A 23882-nucleotide genomic window follows, 5' to 3' on the forward strand; every position below is an offset into this window, starting at 1 on the left:
GGTCTGCACATCCCTACAAAGCAATAAGGTTTCATTCTGAAATGGACAGATTCTAAGATACTGGCATGACTCTTGGCTTCCTTGCTATCATTTCTGGGGTTAATCTGTCCGTGGCAGTGATTGTTGTTGAGGCCCCCATTCCATCACTGGCTAGTTACAAAAATAAGGAGTCTTCTTTTAGGGGCAAGTGAATTCCAATGGACCTCCAAGTTCTTCCCTCCAGCAGAAGCTTTAACAGGGCACCAGCAGGACAGGGAGTCCATAGAGAAGAGGGAAAAAATGTTGGCGGAAACATAGAAGACACACTGACATACAGTTGAGTAATTAAAAAATATATCTACCTTTTTTACATAAGGCAAATATATTTCCAAGCAATAGATTACCAGAGGACAAAGGCCGTTCCTGTCATTGACATTATCAGTGTAAAACATCACTATCGATGATCAGGGGCTTGAGATTAAAGAGAAATCTGAGACACAAAAGATTTTTTGAGCTCACCACTTTATTTGGTTTGAGTGCTGAGCTCATGTCTTTGAGAGGGAATGCTGACAAAGGAACCTTTATCTGCTAGTGGTAAGTTTGGACTTGCTGGGAAGAAGCACTTAACTCTTGAGATAAATTAAAAAAAAAAAATAATTCTTGAAGGGGTAAACTATTACTGGTTGTTTATATTTAAAGTTAGTATTTGTAGGGATGAGCATTCATTTAAAACAAGAGTGCAAAACGCAATGAATAAGGAAAATTTGTTTCATTTGGGGGGCCCCAAACTGAATAGGGAGTTCCTGGAATGAAACAAACCTTCTTAGTTCATTGCATTTTAAACTAATGCATCAAAGCTAGGTCTAGACCTAAAGCAGGGGCAGTGGCATAGGCCTGAGTGTAACACCAGGATCTTGGTCGAGGCATGAGCCGATGCCAGGCCCCTGTCTGAGACCCCCGAAAATGAAAAAAAAAATCTTACCTGATCCGTTGGGTATCCGACAAAGGCCAGTTCCTGACATTGAGACCTTGGCCTGGATCCAGCCCAACACCGCGAACTGACCTGAAGGCCAGGACCTGGCGCCTTGTCCTTGGCCCAAGGTCAAGCTCAGGCCTAGGAGCTCCTTTTCTTTGGTCCTCTTTTTTCTTTGTTTGAAAGCCAAATGACGCTATCCACTGGGGTCAAGCCAGATTTCATTATACCAGTGCATTCAGCCCAGTGGACTGCGCCATTTTGATGTACAGTTTTGGGCCTGGGTCCAGGCTGAAGCCCTGGGGTTGGGACCTGGTCTCTGGGTTAGGTTGCAGTATTGAGTCTGGGTTTGGGCTGCAGTTGAGACTGAGGCCTAGGCATCAGGACCGAGTCTCTGGATCAGGTTGTGGCATTGGGCCTGGGTCCAGACCAAGGCCTCAGCATCAGGACCCGGCCTCCAGGTTTGATGCATCTTTGGGCCTGGGCTTGGGCTGTGGCCTAGGCTGAGGCCTAGGTGCTGGGGCCCGACCTCTGGGTTGGGTTGCGGTGTTAGGCCTGGGTCTGGGCCCAGTGTCAGGACTCAACCTTAGGGTTGGGTCATGGCATTGAGCCTGATTCTGGGTTGAGGTCCCAGCATCTGGACTCGGCCTTCAGGCTGGGCTGTGGTATCTGGCCTGGGCCCAGGCTCCTATCTAGTCCTAGCCAGTGGATCTGAACCGGACTGGATAAGTGGGGGCTGGTGGGGATCCTGGCCCTGGCATTTTTCTGGGAGGGTGGGAGGGAAGCCTTGTTTTTTGTCCATTTTTGTTTTTTATTTATTTTTATTGTTTGATTTGTTTTTTCATATGAATGAAATGAATCAAGTAATTCACGAACTGAAATTCGTTGGGAAGAAAACTTCTAAAAATGAACTGAAAACAAAAATTATTTTTTTTCCCTACATATCCCTATTTGTCAGTGGTAGAATTGTCTGTGTAGTGGGTAAATAAACTATGATTCTCTAAGCTAGTATTTGTTGGCAATCTTAAAACTGCTAACAAACACTAGCCTTAAAAGTAACAAACAATTCTAAGATTGCTAATTTTAAGGTTTGTATTTGTTTGCCAGTGTTAAAACTATTTGTTAGTTTTAAGCTTAATATTTGCCACTGTTGGAATGGTCTGTGTAGTGCAAATTCCCGCAAACACGATGACATCACTCCCATCCTCAGAGACCTACACTGGCTCCCCATCCCCTCCCGCATTCACTACAAAACCTTGACCATAGTGCATAAAGCCATTCACATCCACAACTCTAAATGGTTAGACCTCCCTTTCTCTGCTCCCCAGTCTACCCGCCCTACTGGAACTGCCAACAAAGGTACCCTTTCTGTGCCCTCACTGAAAATAGCCCACCTCTCTTTTGTACGCGACCGTGCCCTCTCGATTGCTGGTGCCGCCCTATGGAACACCCTGCCACCCAACCTGCGCCTCGAACCCTGTGTGAGCAAATTCAAAAAGAAATTAAAAACTTTTCTATTCAAGCAAGCCTATCCTGAATAGACTTTACCTCATGGTGTTGTATGCATTCCTCATATAAAGGAGCCAGTTGTTTTTGTTTATCTTTTCTTCATAACTGTTCCTTGTTACCCCCCTCCCAGTTCATTGTTCCCCTGTTATCATGTAATTTCCAAGCTTTTTTGTTTAATGTAAACCGATATGATGTCCACAACTAATACCGGATTATAAAAATCTCTAAATAAATAAATAAAAATAGTGGGGAAATAAACTTTGGTTCTCTAAGCTAGTGAAAGATGGGGAGGGTAATATTCAGCACTGTTTAGCTTATCTGGCTAAGTAGTGGTGGCTAAATATCTAGCCCTGCTGAAAAGCCACCACTTAGCAGATAAATAGTGGTGGGCAGAGCAAAGACATTCTGGGGAGAAGCCTACCTAGTCAGATAAGTTATCCAGCTAACTCAGATAACATATTTATTTTTCTTTTAATATGAATATTTTTACGTGTCCCACCCTGAACTTTGAAAGGGTGGGTAACACATTTTTTAAATAAATACATTCAGAGTTCTGGTCAACACATAGGACTGTCATAAAGTTAGCCGGATAAATTTATTTGGCTAACTAGCCCAGCCACATAACTGCTAAATATCTAACTCAGTATATCTTTGCCAGTGTTTGAATTGTGAGTTTGAAAAGGTCACTTACTTGAAGGTGAGAGTACTGGTTCCTGGTAATACTAACTAGTTTTTAGTGTTAAATCTGAAAAGATGTTAAGGAGAAGTATGATTAAGAAACAGGAAGGGGGATTATCTGATTGGGCTAATTTGAATCTATTTGTAGTGTAAATCACTTACAGGAGATAATTTTGAAGTATTTTTGTTCGAAGTAATTGCATTTTAGGCAAAGATATACAGCATAGAAAAGTGAGAACCGAGTAAACCTCATTCCAGAGGGAATGCTGACAATGGAACCGTCAATTGCCAGCGAAGGTTGATTTTTTATTTTGTCTTTAGACAAAATTAAACAAAATAATTCTTGGAGGGTTAAACTATTTGTCTCTCAGTAAGTAATATGCTCATGCTATTTAGCCAATTGATTTTTGTGTTTCTGTGCCTAAATATAACATACATTTATATTTATTAAAGTTTATTAGTCACCTATCACAAAAGGCCTAGGCGACATACAAAGTAACATTCATAAAATCAAAAGTGTTGTACAAAACAAACTTTAAACAGTAACAATGCAAATACTGTAGCTTGTCATAAGTCCTGAAGTTAGGAAGATGTCTTAAAAATTCTAACAATCAGCCCACTACATTCAGTAATACGCTTTTTTAAACAGGAAAGTTTTTTCAACAGAGCTCTGAACATTTTTATGCAGACACTGAACTTTAATTCAACGGGAAAGGAATTCCAAAGAATTGGAGCTGCAATGGAAAAAGCAGTCTCCCTAGTAATTCATAAGCGAGCACTTTTTAAAGATAGAACATCTATCAGGCCTCGTTGAGAAGATCTTAACTGCCATGATGACTGATATAGTGCATTTAACCAGTGACATGACCCCAGATTAATAAGCTTGAAAGCAATTAAATCAATATTATATTCGACATGTTGTTGCAAATGTAACCAGTGTAACTGTATGAGAATAGGTGTAATGTGCGCTTGACATTTGACACCAGAGATCAAGCCAGCAGCTGCATAAATACATTATTTCTGACTTATTTTTAATACGTATATTAAATCTTTTTTCCATCACTTGTTAAGTGACTTTTTAACGTATTGGTTAAATGTTTTGTGAGCCCACAATAAAAATGATTTTTGTGAATTTTCTTTCATAAGCCATTGCAATTTTGAAGGCTGCTTTCTATTTTCGTCATATTTAGTTTTTAAGGTTTACATTTATTTTAGGAAAATCCCACTGCTACTCTTTGTGACCTTGGGCCAGTCGCTTTACTTTCCGTTGTGTCAGGCACAAATTTATGAGGTAATTTATAAAGAAGATACATACGTAAATGTAACATATTATTGTAACAAATTTCAAAAGCCCATTTTGTTTAGAGGCTAACTTTCAAACAACTCTGCATGGCAGCATATATGTGTGTATGTGGCTTTGTGCTTGTTTGTTATGGTATTTTATAATACACATATATATGTATATGTTTAATAAAATACATGTAATTCTACCGTGCATATTTGTGCATATATAGGCTTACATACAAATACATGTGATGCATTGAAAGCACGTATATCAATGGATTGAAAGTGTGTACGTTACCTACCTATTGTAAATATATGCTCGCATATATTTTGCATTTGAAAGTAAGCAAGATTTTACTCACATACGGCCGGATTTTAAATCCCCCCGTGCATACGCTCATGGCCGGGCCTTGTGCACATTGAGCCTATTTTCAAAAAGGCCTGGCCACGCGCATAAAGGCCGGGCCCTGAAATAAGTTGTGAAAAAAAAGAAAAAAAACAAGGTGGGATTTAGGGGTTAGGGAGGAGAGGAGAAGGGGAAGGGAGGTTAGGGTATGGGGTAGGGAAGTTCCCTCTCAGTCCGCTCCTTAATTGGAGCGGACTGGGAGGGAACTGGGGAAGGCCGCAATGCATTGCAGAGCAAAACTAGCAAAAATCTACCCCCATGCGCACGTGGATTACAAAATCTGGTGCGCATGTGTGCGTGGCCTGCCAATTTTATAACATGAGCACGCCGGCACACGCATGTTATAAAATTGGCACGTCCATATGTGCATGCCGGGTAGTGCACACACATGGACGCGCATTAGCACCTGTTAAAATCTACCCCATAAGTTCCGATTTATAGGGGGAATTTTAAAAGAACAAAACAGGGAGATACCAAGTATGTCTGGCCAGTACACAGCACATGGATTTTAAATGGCATCCAAGTATAGACGTATCTGCCATTACACACACAAATACATTGCAAAAAGGGGTGAGGCATGGGCGTGGACTGGGAAGGGCATGGGTGGGACATGGGCATTCTGGGACTTTAACATGAAATGTGCGCATAAGTATTTATGTGCACAAGCATGCATCAGGGTCCCCTTCCATTTAACTTTATTACTGCTATGGATGGTGTGAAAGTAATAAAATAAATTAAACACTAGTCAGCGGGCTTTTAAGGGTTGGTGCTAACAAGGTAAAAGGGAAGCTATTTAACTAAGAGGTTTAGGAAGTCCTATCCCTTATCTGTGTGAACTGGGGAAACTAATTGCATCGGTGCATGTGTCTACTAAAATCCCCCGATTTATGCGGTAGAGGCGGCATTTGTGCACACATCCATATAAAATTGTGTGCACATGTATGCACATACAGCTTATTTTATACCACAAATATATACATATGTTATTAAATTGCCTTGTCCTTTGGCATGAACCGGCATGCTCCAGTATCGAAGTTACTGTCTATGCTTGCAAGTCAACCAGTTTTAAAACATATTGGTCGAGGAAAATAACCAGTTTACCAATTAGTCCACTAGTTCACCCAGTCCTTCTCCAGGTCATTGAGAGCCTCCTGGTTCTTGAGCCTGAACTATCCCAGTCCACCCAGACCTTCCACCCTGTCAGTACTACACAATAAACACATTTAATATCACCTGCACCAGATGATTAGCAGGTGTAAAAATACACAAGTAAGCTGGAAAATGCATGTGTCTCTTTTAATAGATCAATTTAGGCATGTAAATGTTGACCCCTATCCTGAACACCCTTAGATCGCTTCTTTTTTACACACGTAGATGGGTGCATGAACGTGAACATACGCGAGTATTTTTTACTTTTATAAAATATGGAATATGCGAGTAGAGGCTACTTATGCACATATATATTATATTTTACATCCACTATGTTTAAAAGTTCTTCTTTTAAAGTGCACTTAAATGCATACAACCTATTGACTCATGCATATATTGTAGCCATTTTCAAAAGCCCACTTACATACTTAAAATGCATTTACACTTGTAAAATCTAATTTTAAGCATGTATATTCTTTTGAAAATTACTCCCTTAGGGCCTAGTTCATCAAGGCATTTTCCATAGACACAGAATGGGTGAAATGCTTTAGTGAATCCTCTGGGACCAGGGAAATACCTTGAATGCAAAGGCAGAAAAGAAATAATAAATAATAAGATGACTATTTGAGGTGCTCATAGTTTATGATTTCAATATAGTGTCTCCAAAGTTTTCCATGAAATGTTAAGTTTTCTTAATAGTTTTAGTTTCCCATCACTGTACATTATGTAATTCTCATAAGTTCACATCATTGTTTCCACAATTTTCACCTTTTTTAAAATACTCCCATTAATTCATGTGAAGTTTAGTTGAAATTTTAATGTGATTTGATTGATCATAAAATATTCATGAAAATTTGTAGATTTTAGTCAATCCAATTGTATCAAATTTTTTTTATATGAATCCAAAATTGGAGCCTAGTCCAGGCACCTAATTGAATAAAGCTTTTACCCCATTCTGTTTCCATTGGAAAAAAACCTTAATAAATCAGGCCCCAAATGTGAATCCAGTTTAGGACACAATGAATGGAGATGGAAGCATCTGACGATGTACACAAGATCTGTTGTTGAATTACTTATTTGGCATTAGAAGCACCCAAGTTGATAAATCAGAACAATTTCTAAAGTGAAGATAATCATAAACTTGGGGTATAAAAATAAATTGCATCCTATGTTAAAAAAATAAAGTCTCATAGGCCTTGTGTTTCTCAGGAAAGTAGCCTCTTACCTCTTATCCTTTTATACATCTTTTCAGAACAGTCCCTACTGGTAATTCAGCAACAGATTTTGAGAATGATTTTACTTTGCATGAATCTCATTATCACACCTGAATATGTGAGTTGCCTTCATGATGTCTGCAACATTAGGCTTAAGGGTAGAGGAGCTACACTGAACATAATCACACACAGATTAATTCTTCCCACACTTGAAACCTTCATTTTGAAACTATTTGTAGTCATGTAACTCAAATCAATGGAAAATAGAAGTATTAAAAGAAAATTCATCACAATTGCCCTTCTTCATGTCATAACTCAGAAGCTATACACTCGCATTCACCTTTCCTGTATTAGGATCACGGACAACATTAGACAGAAAAATACAGAATAAAGTTTTGTAGGAGGACATAGGGAGAGACAGATAATCATTTAAGAAGCCACAGATATCTTCTGCCTTACAGGCAATTGGGTCTCAAACAGTAAACCATATTAAGAAAGGTATTACTCTATTCACCCATTAACCATACTGCTCACAGAAATCTATGCCTATGAAGAACCACCACTATTACTAGCAATGGTAACATGGAACAGACTTAGTGTTTGGGTAATTGCCAGGTTCTTATGGCCTGGATTGGCCACTGTTGGAAACAGGATGCTGGGTTTGATGGACCCTTGGTCTGACCCAGTATGGCATGTTCTTATGTTCTTATAAATATCTAAGAGAATTCATTCTCATAAATCCTCTTCATACATGTACTCATATAAGGCCTCCAGTCTTAATATATTAATATCATTCCCAGAGCACTTGGCTATCACATTCATCACCAGCAATTGGTGGTCAGAGCACACTTGCATAATTTGCCCAAGATAATGCTTAATGCTACAGTAGATAACTTCCTGGGAACTAAGTAGTATAACGTCCACATGAGTGTAACAAATACCCTGATCACATAAGGACAGTGAACTAATTTGTAGGGGTTTTTTTTGCACTTTCTCTTGAGCATGCAATGATGGTTCTTGTATGGCATGAAGTAAATAATGGAAACATTTCTAAGAAATACATAATTCCTTTAAAAACACTATTATACATTATTAGCACTTTTAATAGGGACTCATTTCTGCTATGAACAACCATAAAGACTGGAATGTGAGTGTTAATAAAATTTAAAAAAAATTCCATACAGAAAGTATGAACAACAGGGCTGACCCTAGTTGGGTGAGGGGCCCAGAGATCTTCCAGAGAGAGAGAGTCCATGCTTGAAACTGAAGAGGTGATAGGAGTGAGATCTGCATTGCAAGAACAGTATGTTGTATTTTTTCACTATGAAGGTTATCTTGATAGTATTGAAACTGAAGGGAGGCATGGTCCCCAGAATTTTAACAGGAGGGGAGGGGTGGTAAGAGTCCTCTGGACCATTTGTCACTATATCTGAGGTCTCTGTGGCGGCAGCTCCTGACCCACCAGGGCTCAGCAACAGGAAATAATGAAAGTGTGAATAGGGAACTATTTTCAAAGTCATTTACTAAAGTAAAATGGGTTGAATCAAAGTTGCCCTTATCTGCCTGTCTAAAAGAAATCATGTAAGAATAGGAATATATTTTGTTTCTGTTCTACTGTGGCAAATGTTTAGTAATTGCATATAACTGCAGCTCTGTTTGCATATAAAAGATGATGCAATATTAAAGACTGGACTGTTCTTTATTTGATTCATATCCACAAAGAGTTTCTGAAGGTAACAATATTACTGGATATCATCATTGTGACCAATGTTCAGTACATGTTCAATCTTTGATGGGGACAAGTTACCGTTTTGTCCCCTCTAGTCCTTGGACACTTTATAACTTTACTTACTACATGTGCATCCGTGGGAGTAGTATACATAATCTAAGCTTATTTTATATCAGGAAAACAATGAGATCTTTATAAACTCACAAGCTTGAGTATCATAGCTGCATTAGACATGAGAAGAGTGAAGCTCAGTTGGTCGCACATTACCTGCTAAAGCACCATAATTTTGAGGATCCTAGATTCATAGTAGTTGATAAGCCTCTGATGAACATCCAAGGAGGGAATTATAGGGGTCGATTTTAAAATGAGAGCGTGCGCATCCATATGCACGCAGTTCCCGGCATGCGCACATGGAAGTGCCGATTTTATAACATGCGTGCGATGGCATGTGCCTGTTATAAAAATCAATGGCTGTGTTCACATGTATGTGCATGTGCAGGCAGCCTGCGACTCACACGTGCCCGGGGAGGGGGAATGTTCAAATTACACGTGGTGATGCAATCGGCCTTTTTTCCAGTTCCCTCCCAGTCCCTAACCACCTCCCTAATCTTCCTCCTCTTCTCCTTTCCATTGATCCCTAACCCTTACCTACCTATCCTATTTATTTTTGTTTTGTAACTTACCTGCTCTGATGAGCAGAAGTAAATTAACCTTGCTGACCTGCTGGTGGCACATGCTTCCCTGGGATAATGTAGAATGGTGCTTTCCTGGCCCATCCCATCCTGCCCCTCCCCACCCAGATCCAGCTCCTCAGCCTGTCCCTTTGAAGAGGCCTGGCATTTTGGCGCATAATGGGGGTTAAACACGTAACTGGGCCCTTCCAAAAATGCACGCAAGTCCTCCCCCACATGCATAACCCCCATTATTTACACACATGACCCTTTTAAAATGTGGCCGATAATGCGCATCTACTTCAGTGTGAACAACATGGGATTTATGTTTTTAATACTGTGTTTTGTTTTGGTCTCAATATTGACTGGACATGAAACCCCCCCCCCCCTCACACACACAAGAGATGTAGGTTTGATCATGCTACCATTTAAGTGAACTGTAGAAAAAAAAATGGGAGGGCAATGCAGCTGTGTAACATGAGCCATTAGCCCAGGAAGCACAGAATGAAATTGAAAAGGTCATCAGACCTCTTAGTGTGAAGGTAACTGACCATTGAATAGATTAATCAGATATTTAGATACAGAATTTGCACAGCCCCCTGAACTACTGTTGATAATTTTGCAATGAAATATCCCTAAACATCTGAGGATTCAAACTCCTAAGTTACAGAACTATGACTGGGAAAGGGATTTATGAGAGAAATGTACTGGAGAACAGTCCTAGGAAGCAAACAGATTTTTACCCTTACTAATAAGAATATTCAGACATGTGGGTACTGAGTCCCCAGACAATAAAGGGGTTGGCCAGGCAGGATAAAGGAGCATGCACATAGTCTCTCTCTGTGGTCCTGCCTGGGTCTTGACCTTTTGGCTGAGAGGTGACCCATACAGGTCAGACAACAGATAAAGCTAGGCTGAGAGAAGGTGACTTATCCAGGATGGGTAACAGCACATGACTGGCCATGAGCTTTTCAGAGCTAAAATCACTGAAACCTGAGACTGTGGTAGGCCAGAACCACTGAATGCTAAAACAACTATGAGTCTAGTAGAGCTGAGTAAAAGGAACAATTTTCAGATTAAGAAGCCAACCCATCTCTGGCTAAGGGGAGAGAGGTCACAATTGGTGAGGTGCTCTGCCTCTGGAGCAAGGAGGGAGCAGAGAGAAAGTGAGCACAATTTAAATGTGGATCTGTCTGCTCATCAGCTGCTTCTTTTGGTGCTTCTCCCACCTAGCCTGTTCTTTTGGAGACAGCTTATGTGGTCTCGATTTGGCATGGTGGGTGTGGGGATCACCCAACATTCATGGCATAGGAGATCTTGGGGCGCATGACAAGTGTAATGTTTTAAAGCTGGCTGGGCAGAGAAATCCCAACTAGCACGGTATTCCTGCTCCTACATTGCATTGGTGGATGAGAGGAAGACAAGTAGCCTGTCAAGTCATCGGTTTTGATGGCCAAGATTGGCCTGCTTTTCAACCAAGTTGTGTTGTTATGCTTAACGAGTGACTCCTACTCTTTCATGGACCAGGACATCATTGCATCACAGAGAACTTTGTCGGTAATCAAAGATAGGATAACCTGAGGGGCAAGACTCAACAGTCCTGTGTCCGCAATGGTGCTACATTGCGGAAGCATGATACTATTCAGCACTTGTGAGTTGAAATTCAGCAGGCGAGAGCATGTTTAGTAATTGATGTTTAGCATTTGAATTGTTGTATGCTACAGCCATATCCATCCAATAAAGATCTTCTTTTTGAATAATGGTGTGATGGTCTCTTACAAATGCAAGAGGTAAAATTGGGATGGGGATGGTTGGGTGGCATGGACAATTATAGGTAGATGAGAGGAGGTGGTCACATCTGAGATAGTTATGGCACTTTATTAGAGGCATTAAAGAGAAGACAGACATTTTAAAAAGCAATCATCTCTAAATTCCACTCACCTTTTAAACATGGCTTTAGCAGGCTGAAATTAAGAAGGGCTTTACAAAGGGAAGAGAAATTATTGGGGTAAATTTTAATGCCAGGGCGTGTGCAAGTTATAAAATTTGGGGTTGGCGTGCACAAGGGAGTGCACACTAGGCCACCTTGTATGTGCCGAGCCCGCGAGCTTTCCCCGTTCCCTTCCCCCTAACCTAACCTTCTCACCCCTTCCCCCCCAGCCCTACTCTAACCCCCCCAAATTTTTATCTAACCTTTTTTGCCTGCCTGGAGGCAGGTGCAGGTTGTGTGCACCAGCAGCCTGCTGGCACACGATATTCCAACACAGCAGCAAATGGCCGCTATGTCGGAGGCCTCTGTCTCTGCTCCCGCCCCTGGATCACCCCGACCCACCCACGCCCTGCCCCTTTTTGCAAGCCCCGGGACTTACACGTGTCCCGGGGCTTTACGCACGTTGCCAGGCCTTTAAAATCCGGCCTATTATACTTATTTGTCTTTTTAAATACAATAAAGTTATGAAAAAGCAAGAGAATGCATTTATTAGAGATGTGCATTGTTTTGTAGGTTTGTTTCAGGCTTCTTTTTCGGGAAACTGCAGGAAACTTCGTTTTTCCTGCGGTTCAGGTTTTGGTTTTTTTTTCGTGGGCCCCCGATTTTCGGGTTAGTGTGCACCAACGTTTAATTTCGGAAAAATTAATTTTGGGGTTCATTGCCCCTGAACCATGCTGAATTAGCAATTTTGTTGAAATTTCATTGAAATTGTCTAATTCGGCAAACACAAATGCAAATCTCTAGCATTTATAAAAAAACATAAATGTAATGGTTTAAAATGCACCCATGAAAACAAATTATGACTGTTGTATATTCCCAGTTTTTTAAAATGTCTCACTCAATCTGAAGACAGTAATGTTTAACAATTTTCAAATTTGAATTTTACAAAACTGCAGCACTATTAGATAAATAATCCTGGCAAGTTTTGCACAGTCCTTTATTTCTGCATTGTGCTTATTTGGTTGATAGGTTTATACGGGAGACTGGTATACCAGTTTTTTCACTTAGTAAGATTTCTGAGAAAACAAATCTTGGGAACTGTATATTTAATTAAAAAAATTATATCCTACCACTCCGTAATTCGTGGCAGGGTACATCAAAGCATCTATAAAAATCATATGAAAAACAAAAAAGCATATATCAATAAACTGATGGATGCATCACATGCATCGAAAAATACCGTGATTAAAGATTGAATTATTTATTGGAGATAGAGCATCAGTGATCATAGAATCAGGAAAAAAGTCTATTATATTCAATACTGCTAATGCATTGACTGTATCAAAAAATCTATTACTTTTGAACTTGTCTTCAGATTTAATCTCCATTACATTCCTTTACTGTTCTGCAAAATTACTGTTTAAAAGCTTGCAGTACACAATAGAGAGACTGATTTAATAGAGCTGGGATAGCTTTTTGACTCCTACTGATACAGACAATACATATTTTCTTTAATACTAAAATAATTTCTGCCTTGTTTAACATTTTTGTTGCAGATTATTCTTTCTAGAGAATCTTGTTGAATCTCACTTTGGTGGATTTTGTGATTTATTTCCAATATGGCAGAAGAAGTGGTAAGATCATTGGAAGTGAGAGATCCTGAGGCATCAGTTTAAGGTTCCGCTCTGCTACTAACTCTGTGTGGACCTTGGTCAGGCCAGCTTTAACTCCCTGCATATTTACCTCCCTGCAAATAAAAATAAGTTCTTTGTCTTAATCTGACTTTCCTGGTCAACAAATTAATAAAAAATACACTGTATTAAGCATTCAGGCAAAATATATGTATTTCTTGTTAAAGTGACATCTCAAGGCAAGGTAAGGAGACCATCATAACACCCAGAATGTTGGAGCAAATTATTAAGCTTCTACATATGAAACGGGTCATGTATAATTATCGGTCTGCAAGACAGTTATAGTCCAAAATTATTTTTAAGCTTTATATTATGCAAATAAAAACAATCACTTCCCTTATAGATGAGTGCTTGAGTTACGCCAACTTCAATGAAAAACACAACCCGACATAGCGTTATGTTTCGAGATGAGATAAGCTCTGCATCTGGGGTTCAAAACTGCCATGATGTCCAGCATTTAGTGGCAACTATAGACTTTTGTTGAAAAACGCATTAGCGCAGAGTAATGTGCTCCAACATTCTAGGTATTCTGATGATCTTCTTTCCCTTGCCTTGAGATGTCACTTTAACAAGAAATACATATATTTTGTCTGAATGCTTAATACAGTATAATTTTCATTAAGTGAATTCACATTGCTGACTCCCTCTCTGTTTGCGATCAATGTAACAAATTAATAAAACATATGATTCTTTGGGTGAATAGAGGTGTAGGGGAAATAGGAAGTTTTTCCATAAAAAGGTCCTATTTACATATCACTGCAAAAAGACAGTAGAATGCTTTATCAATACACATTCTATTCCGAAACATACTTGTCCAAGTCTGACAAAATGACTTGTGCCAGTGTTGGCACAAATTCCATCTGGAGCCAGGCTGCATATGTGGCAATGTCAGGCCGCACATGATTACAGTGATTACCGATATGCAGAATCACTTCTGACATCACTAACTCCTGGAACTGGGTGAAGGAAGCAAAATGTGATGTCAGCTTTACCTAAGGTCAAGAGAATAAAAATTCTTGCCCTCCTTTAAATTACTACCCTGTCTCATTGGAATGGCTTGAAAAAAGCATATATGCACCAACCTCATAAGAATCAGTGGGGAAAAAGTGACACAGGGAGATTCAAATATATAGTATTTAATCAAGTAAACACTTATGACAGAAGTTTACAGAGACTTCTTTGCAAAAGTCCAGGAAGGCTGACATAGTTGTACATGTAATAAAAAATAGTATCATCTCAATTACAAATACCCTTTTATTTATTTATTTATGTGCTTTTATATACCGTTGCTTGGAACTGGCCTTCACAACAGTTTACATTTGAAACAACAATACATATAACATTAAGTAGGTGAATACATGTGGTGTTTAACATAGGCAATATAACTTTTAACATGAAATTAATGTTTAACATTGAAGTTTAACACAGCTTTAAAGTTTAACACAACAATAAAGATTAACACAAATATGTCGATTAACAAAGGTAAGGTAGGGAAGTATCTATGAGTACAGGTTGCGATCAATGTGGTGGGTTGCGTTTGAGAGGTAAGGGAGATTACAGGGGCTGGGGTGGTGAAAGTAATAGGGATGTGAATCGGGCTTCGGACGATTGAAAATATCGTCGATATTTTCAAAATCGTCAGAAATCGGGGGCTCCCCCGAAACAATAGGAAAACCCCACGATATTGATCGTGGGGGTTCTCATCGTTTTCGGGGAGGGCGGGAATAACGGCACACAAAAATAACCCCTAAACCCACCCTGACCCTTTAAAACTAATCCCTTTGCTTCCCTCACCCTCCCGACCCCCCCCAAAAACATTTTACAGGTACCTGGTGGTCCAGTGGGGGTCCCGGGAGTGATCTCCCGCTCTCGGGCCGTCGGCTGCCACTACTCAAAATGGCGCAATGGCGCCGATGGCCCTTTGCCCTTACCATGTGACAGGGTATCCGTGCCATTGGCCGGCCCCTGTCACATGGTAGGAGCACTGGATGGCCCGCGCCATTTTTAAAGATGGCACCGACCATCCAGTGCTCCCTCCATGTGACAGGGGCCAGCCAATGGCACGGATACCCTGTCACATGGAAAGGGCAAAGGCCATCGATGCCATTTTTATTAATGGCAGCCGACGGCCCGAGAGCGGGAGATCACTCCCGGAACCCCCACTGGACCACCAGGTACCTGTAAAATGTTTTTGGGGGGGTCGGGAGGGTGGGGGAAGCAAAGGGATTAGTTTTAAAGGGATGGGGTGGGTTTTTTGTTTATCGGCTCGGGCGCAGCCGATAAACAAAACCACGATCGGCCCGATGACAAAAAACCCACATGTGAATCGGAACCGGAATCGGAACCGATTCCGATTCACACCTCTAGAAAGTAAGGTTGTTGGTAGATGGGACGGATCATGTACGTAGATGTTCTATTAACAGTGTAGGATAGGTGTGATTCTGCTGTTTGAAGGTAAGTGGGAAGATGGGTGCTGATTGTGCTCATTTTTCACTTATCCAATAGGAATGTGAATCGTTTATCTGACGATTGAAAATATCGTCAGATATCCGGGGGTCCCCGATAGCGATAGGAAACCCCACGATTAATTTAGTGGGTTTTCTTATCGTTATGGGGGGGGGGCGGGAAGAAAGGACACAACCTAAAAACACAACCTGACCCTTTAAAATGAGTTTGTTAGTATCACCGAACCCTCCGGACCCCCCAAAAATTTTTTTAAATACCTGGTGGTCCAGCGGGGGTCCTGAGAGCATTCTCCCGCACTCGGGCTGTCGGCTGCCACTAATCAAAATGGCGCCGATGGCCCTTTGCTCTTACCATGTGACAGGGGTTATCGGTGCCATTGGTCAGCCCCTGTCACATGGTAGGTTAACTGGATGGCCCGCGCCATTTTTAAAGATGGTGCCGGCCATCCATTGCTCCTACCATGTGACAGGGACCGGCCAATCGCACGGACCCTGTCACATGCAAAGGGCAAAGGGCCATCGGCGCCATTTTGTTTACTGGCAGCCGACAGCCCTAGCACGGGAGAATGCTCCCGGGACCCCCGCTGGACTACCAGGTAGTTAAAAATTTGGGGGGGGGGGGCCGGAGGGTGAGGGGATAATAAACTCATTTTAAAGAGTCTGCTGTATTTTTTGGTTATCTGCTCGGGCGCAGCCGATAAAAAAAAAAACAAAAAAAAACCTGATCGGACTGCAAGATAAAAATTTCACGATGTGAATTGGAACTGGAATCCGAACGGATACCGGTTCCGATTCACATCTCTATTATCCAGTGCCCTCTCTGTAGGCTTGTTGAAAAAGCCATGTTTTGAGGAGTTTTCTGAAGGTTTTTGTGTTGCTCTGTAGTCGTAGTGTTTTGGGGAGTTTATTCCAGAGGGGGGGCCTGCCACTGAGAATGCTCTTTCGCAAATAATGGTGAGTTTGGCTGCTGTAACTGGGGGGATTTCTAGTAGTGCTTTGTTTGCTGATCACATGTTTCGTCGTGATATGTGTGTGTGAATTACGTCGTTTAGCTATTTAATTTCTTTCCCGCATATGGTTTTATGTATCATGGATAGTGCTTTGAATTTAATCCTTTTGTCCATGGGGAGCCAGTGTAGTGTTTTTAAGACGGGTAATGTGGTCTGTTCTTTTGTTACTGGCTAGGACTCTGGCTGCTGTGTTTTGTAGGACTTGGAGAGGTCGGATGGTTGCTTTTGGTAGACCTAACATCAGGGAGTTGCAGTGGTCCAGGCTTGTCAGGATTAGTGATTGAAGGATGGTTCTGAAGTCATTATGATTGAGCAGTAGTTTCAGTCATTTTAGTATTAGCAGTTTGTGAAAGCTTTCTTTGATCTTTGCAGATATGTGTTTTTTGAGGTTTAGCTCTGTGTCTATCCAGACTCCAAGGTCCTTCACTTTGTCGTTGAGTATGATGTTAGTGTTATCAATTTGAATTGTGTAGGTTGCTCATCAGAGTTGGCCACTGGTTGATTTCAAGACAGAGGCCTGACTGGCTGGCAGTGCTTGGCTGTCTCAGCTGCCAGAAGGTACTGATGAAAGCAAGCTGATACAGATAAGAAAAATCTTACATTGAGCCTGCTGGCAGAGCCAGAAGACATGCCCCTGAAAATCCAGCTAGGCCCCAGGGACTAGAAAAGGAATTGTTGGGAACAGAAAAGTATTCCTAGTAACTTGAGACTGCTGAGTCACTGCAGAGCTTTGCTACTAAGAATGGACTTGTTTTTGAGTTTTGGATTTGCTGATGTGAGTTACTTGAGATCTGACCTGTGGAACTTCATGGGGCAGGTTTCTACCCTTACCTGGGTTAACTGATGTGTGCCTTCTTGCAAGCTTTGACTATCTCTTTTCTGGTTATGAAAAATATTTTATTTTTATGCTGAAAACTCTTGAATGACTGTTCTATAATGGTTGCTCACATGGAAAGTTTTTCTACTACTCACCAAATTTGGATGAATTTAACTCCGTGAGTATAGCAATGTTTGTGAGTAAGGCACATGCAATGCATTTTCATAAATATTTTCAATATAGGAGAATTCCTAAAGGATGAAATCTGGCACATCCAGAAGCTTTTTTAAAATAAAATAACCTAGCGCATATCAGAAAGGCAAGGAATGAGGTTTGGAAAATCATTAATATGATAAAGCAAATGAACATTTGGAGAGCATCCCAGTCAGGTACTCAATAGCTAGTCGTGCTTCAGGAAAAGGGAGATGACACAAATGGAAGAAGGTTTGTTTATCACAGTCTTGATTATTAAACTGATTTAAAATTGGGAATTCATGCAGTATTCCCTAAACTGTGATATGTGAGTATTTTAGTTTAATATCTATAGCGATGGGGGTGTTTCCCTTGACTTGGAATGTTCACACACTTGCTCTGCAGAAATATGTGATCCAGGTGAAATTTAAAGGATCATGGAGCCCCGAGTTCCAAACTCCCCATGGTACAGAAACCACTCTTCCGTGTGGGGGGAGAGAGGGGCTGTTCAATGGGACTTCATTCACATTTAGGCATTAATGGCGAGGGAGGGGGAGTGACCTGAGATCATCAGCAGGCACCTTAGACTGCTAATGCTCTTGGTGCTGGCTAACTTGAGTTGTGGTAAAATACTGTGGTTTATCATGAGCTGTGTTTGTCCATTTGCATAGTAATGGACTTCTCTGCATGCATTTCCATGTGACAAAGCTCATTATTTTGGTGCAGGTTGAGACAGATTTTTTTCCATGTTATCGGAAATGTTTGTTACCGGTAAGACATTTTTAGCATACATTGAACACTAATTTCTGCTTTAAATGTGCATTAATGCATTATTGAAGTTTAGTAAATGGGTCTGTAAGTATTAGTAAATTGCACATCACAGTGTACAGAACTTGGATGTTCCTTTGAAAAAGGAGGACATCAAAAGAAAATAACTCATATTGAAATCTTTATACAGTAGGAAGAGATCTGGGAGGTAGGATGTTTCACAGTGTTAGAAATCATTGTCCTTAAAGCTTTAATGACAAAGTAACTGAAGAAAAACAGTGAGCATGAGACCCGCTCCCTTGTGATGTCATCCAGCCCAGCATCGAGCCGGTAAATGGCGCCATTCCACCTGGCACAGAGGTGGAGGGGGCTGCCCACCAGCTCCGGGCACTTTCGAGATGCTTCACTGAAGAGAAAAGCTCAAAATAATGAAAAAAATCAGCTTTAAAATGTGAATGGAGATCGCTATGAATAAAAACAGTGAGCATGAGACCCACCCCCCTTGTGATGTCATCCAGCCCAGCGTCGAGCCGGTAAATGGCGCCATTCCACCTGGCATCGTGCGCCGGGCGTCTCTCCCCGAAGGGGCACGACAAAGGGGCACTCCCCTTTGAGCACCCCTTCGTGCAACCCTTGGTGCTACCTTTTTTCATTTTTTTTCTTTTTAACTTCTATGTTTCTTCCACTTTTGTTTACCTTTCTCTTTTCATAGTTGTTATCCCTTGTTAACAATTTTCATTGTTATTAATGTTAAATGTATTTGACAAAGGTAACTTTTTTCCTGCATCTCCTGTTTTAATGTAAACCAGTATGATTTGTATATTATACAAGAATGTCGGTATATAAAAATTAAAAATAAATAAAAAATAAAATATTCTATTTTGAATTATATTGATTTATTTATGCAATAATTTGAAAATGTTTAACATATGTACACAAGGGAAAATTTTCAAACAGCCTTCCTAGATTGGGCAGCAAAACCACCAACATACACCAATTTTCAAAGCAGACTTACGATTTAAAAATAATTCTTCCAAATTTATCCTTACACAATTTCTCCTGCTGCAGCTGTGGAAATTTTTCTGGAAATTTTACATGCATGCTATTGAAAATCTAAACGTATGCATATAAATCTGAACACAACCTACTCCCCCCACCACACCTACACACACACCCCTATACCTCCTGGGAATGCCTTTACTTGGTCTGGGTAAATTTACGTGGGATCAAAAACATCCATGTAAGTCTATCAGCAGACAGTTTGGTTACCAACTATTTCTGGTAGATAAAGCACTGTTTTACCCATGGAAACAGCTTTTTAAAATTGCACTCATATGGTAATTTTATATGCATTGTAGCCTGAATAGTTCTGTTGTTGGTTTTTTTTTTCATACATCATTTAACCTGCAAGCAAAAACTAATTTGAAATCTGGGCTACTAATTCTACTGAATTCAAAACTGTGTGTTTTAGCATTCTAATTTTAAATCTTACAGAATTAGCATTCAAAGCAACCACAGCAGCTCTCAGTTCAACATAAACTGTCTAAGTGGATATGTCTATGTTGGATGTCATCGGTAATAGAATTATTCAGCACTTCCTTTTATTCTTTTAATACATCTTTGTGGTATTTAGAAAATCAAATTTGTGACAGGATTCTTTGTTGCTCAGTTACTGTGTCTATAAAGAAGAGAGTTGTTTGACAGTCTTCAAAGCCTTGAATCTGCTCTCTTTTTGCTTCATGAAAAAAAGTGTGTCAAAAATATGGAATTGTGTTACATGGTATATTTTCCAGAACTAGATATAATTATTAGGGATGTGCAGAGGCAAACATTTTTTTTTCAGTTTCATAGATCACCTCCATTTGTTTGGTTTGTTTCAAATGAAAAAAAAAATTTGTTCATTCCATTTTTTTTCATTTCCCATTGAAGTCAATGGGGGAAGAAATGCAGGTTATTTTGACCTTCAAAATGTGGGTTTTGTAATCAATTATAATGAAACTGGTGGCTAGACATAATCAGAAGGGGGAAGAGAGCTCCAAGGCATCAAGACTGTGGCAAAGTGGCACCATAAGTGGCATGAATAGCCTGGTGCAATCTAAGGGAGTCATTTATCAAAATTCGGTAAGGCGTTTTCGCATGTGAAAAGCCCCGTTAATGCATGCAATAGCACCATATCGTATGGTGCGATGCAAATCTGAAAAAGAGGAGGAGTTTGTACAAGGTTCTCTCAACCTAGCTTGATGGACACTCTCTCTCTCTCTTCTCCCCCCCGGACCATTAACAATGGTCCCCCACTGGTTGAATGCAAGAAATACAACAGGTATGGCACTTATCGCAATTTGTGCTAACTTAGCTCTTCGCATAGATAATTAGTGCAAATTGCGATAAACTGTATATTAGCATAAAACCCACCCTTTTTGCTTTCGCATTTTGAAAAATCCAGGCCTAAAGGAGCAAAAGGCTTCCAGCAGTAGCGGGAGTTCTCCAAGCTACTGTCAGAGATGCAAATCAGGAACAGAGTAGCAAGAATACCCCAAGGCTGAAAAAGATGGCACCAATAACAATAACATAAGAACATAAGAACATAAGAAAATGCCATACTGGGTCAGACCAAGAGTCCATCAAGCCCAGCATCCTGTTTCCAACAGTGGCCAATCCAGGCCATAAGAACCTGGCAAGTACCCAAAAACTAAGTCTATTCCATGTAACCATTGCTAATGGCAGTGGCTATTCTCTAAGTGAACTTAATAGCAGGTAATTGACTTCTCCTCCAAGAACTTATCCAATCCTTTTTTAAACACAGCTATACTAACTGCACGAACCACATTCTCTGGCAACAAATTCCAGAGTTTAATTGTGCGTTGAGTAAAAAAGAACTTTCTCCGATTAGTTTTAAATGTGCCCCATGCTAACTTCATGGAGTGTCCCCTAGTCCTTCTACTATCCGAAAGAGTAAATAACCGATTCACATCTACCCGTTCTAGACCTCTCATGATTTTAAATAGGGATGTGAATCGTTTTAGGACGATTAAAATTATCGTCCGATAATTTTAATATCGTCTTAAACCGTTATGGAACACAATACAATACAGATTCTAACGATTTATCGTTATAAATCGTTAGAATCGTGAGCCGGCACACTAAAACCCCCTAAAACCCACCCCCGACCCTTTAAATTAAATCCCCCACCCTCCCGAACCCCCCCCCAAATAACTTAAATAACCTGCGGGTCCAGCGGCGGTCCGGAACGGCAGCGGTCCGGAACGGGCTCCTGCTCTGAATCTTGTCGTCTTCAGCCGGCGCCATTTTCCAAAATGGCGCCGAAAAATGGCGGCGGCCATAGACGAAAAAGATTGGACGGCAGGAGGGTCCTTCCGGACCCCCGCTGGACTTTTGGCAAGTCTCGTGGGGGTCAGGAGGCCCCCCACAAGCTGGCCAAAAGTTCCTGGAGGTCCAGCGGGGGTCAGGGAGCGATTTCCCGCCGCGAATCGTTTTCCGTACGGAAAATGGCTCCGGCAGGAGATCGACTGCAGGAGGTCATTCAGCGAGGGTTCCGGCGCCTCGCTGAACGACCTCCTGCAGTCGATCTCCTGCCGGCACCATTTTCCGTACGAAAACGATTCGCGGCGGGAAATCGCTCCCTGACCCCCGCTGGACCTCCAGGAACTTTGGCCAGCTTGTGGGGGGCCTCCTGACCCCCACGAGACTTGCCAAAAGTCCAGCGGGGGTCCGGAAGGACCTCCTGCCGTCCAATATTTTCGTCTATGGCCGCCGCCATTTTTCGGCGCCATTTTGGAAAATGGCGCCGGCTGAAGACGACAAGATTCAGAGCAGGAGCCCGTTCCGGACCGCTGCCGTTCCGGACCGCCGCTGGACCCGCAGGTTATTTAAGTTATTTGGGGGGGGGTTCGGGAGGGTGGGGGATTTAATTTAAAGGGTCGGGGGTGGGTTTTAGGGGGTTTTAATGTGCCAGTTTTTCGATTTTTCGATTTTCGATTTTTAAAAACGATTTTTCACGATATTTTACCCCCCCAAACGGCAACAATATGATTCCCCTCCCCCTCCCAGCCGAAATCGATCGTTAAGACGATCGAGGACACGATTCACATCCCTAATTTTAAACACCTCTATCATATCCCCCCTCAGTCGTCTCTTCTCCAAGCTGAAAAGTCCTAACCTCTTTAGTCTTTCCTCATAGGGGAGTTGTTCCATTCCCCTTATCACTTTGGTAGCCCTTCTCTGTACCTTCTCCATCGCAATTATATCTTTTTTGAGATGCGGCGACCAGAATTGTACACAGTATTCAAGGTGCGGTCTCACCATGGAGCGATACAGAGGCATTATGACATTTTCCGTTTTATTCATCATTCCTTTTCTAATAATTCCCAACATTCTGTTTGCTTTTTTGACTGCCGCAGCACACTGAACCGACGATTTCAATGTGTTATCCACTATGACACCTAGATCTCTTTCTTGGGTTGTAGCACCTAATATGGAACCCAACATCGTGTAATTATAGCATGGGTTATTTTTCCCTATATGCATCACCTTGCACTTATCCACATTAAATTTCATCTGCCATTTGGATGCCCAATTTTCCAGTCTCACAAGGTCTTCCTGCAATTTATCACAATCTGCTTGTGATTTAACTACTCTGCACAATTTTGTCTCATCTGCAAATTTGATTATCTCACTCGTCGTATTTCTTTCCAGATCATTTATAAATATATTGAACAGTAAGGGTCCCAATACAGATCCCTGAGGCACTCCACTGTCCACTCCCTTCCACTGAGAAAATTGCCCATTTAATCCTACTCTCTGTTTCCTGTCTTTTAGCCAGTTTGCAATCCACGAAAGGACATCGCCACCTATCCCATGACTTTTTACTTTTCCTAGAAGCCTCTCATGAGGAACTTTGTCAAACGCCTTCTGAAAATCCAAGTATACTATATCTACCGGTTCACCTTTATCCACATGTTTATTAACTCCTTCAAAAAAGTGAAGCAGATTTGTGAGGCAAGACTTGCCCTGGGTAAAGCCATGCTGACTTTGTTCCATTAAACCATGTCTTTCTATATGTTCTGTGATTTTGATGTTTAGAACACTTTCCACTATTTTTCCTGGCACTGAAGTCAGGCTAACTGGTCTGTAGTCTCCCGGATCGCCCCTGGAGCCCTTTTTAAATATTGGGGTTACATTTGCTATCCTCCAGTCTTCAGGTACAATGGATGATTTTAATGATAAGTTACAAATTTTTACTAATAGGTCTGAAATTTCATTTTTTAGTTCCTTCAGAACTCTGGGGTGTATACCATCCGGTCCAGGTGATTTACTACTCTTCAGTTTGTCAATCAGGCCTACCACATCTTCTAGGTTCACCGTGATTTGATTCAGTCCATCTAAATCATTACCCATGA

The sequence above is a fragment of the Rhinatrema bivittatum genome, chromosome 10, assembly GCF_901001135.1.
Source record: "Rhinatrema bivittatum chromosome 10, aRhiBiv1.1, whole genome shotgun sequence".
NCBI lineage: Eukaryota > Metazoa > Chordata > Amphibia > Gymnophiona > Rhinatrematidae > Rhinatrema > Rhinatrema bivittatum.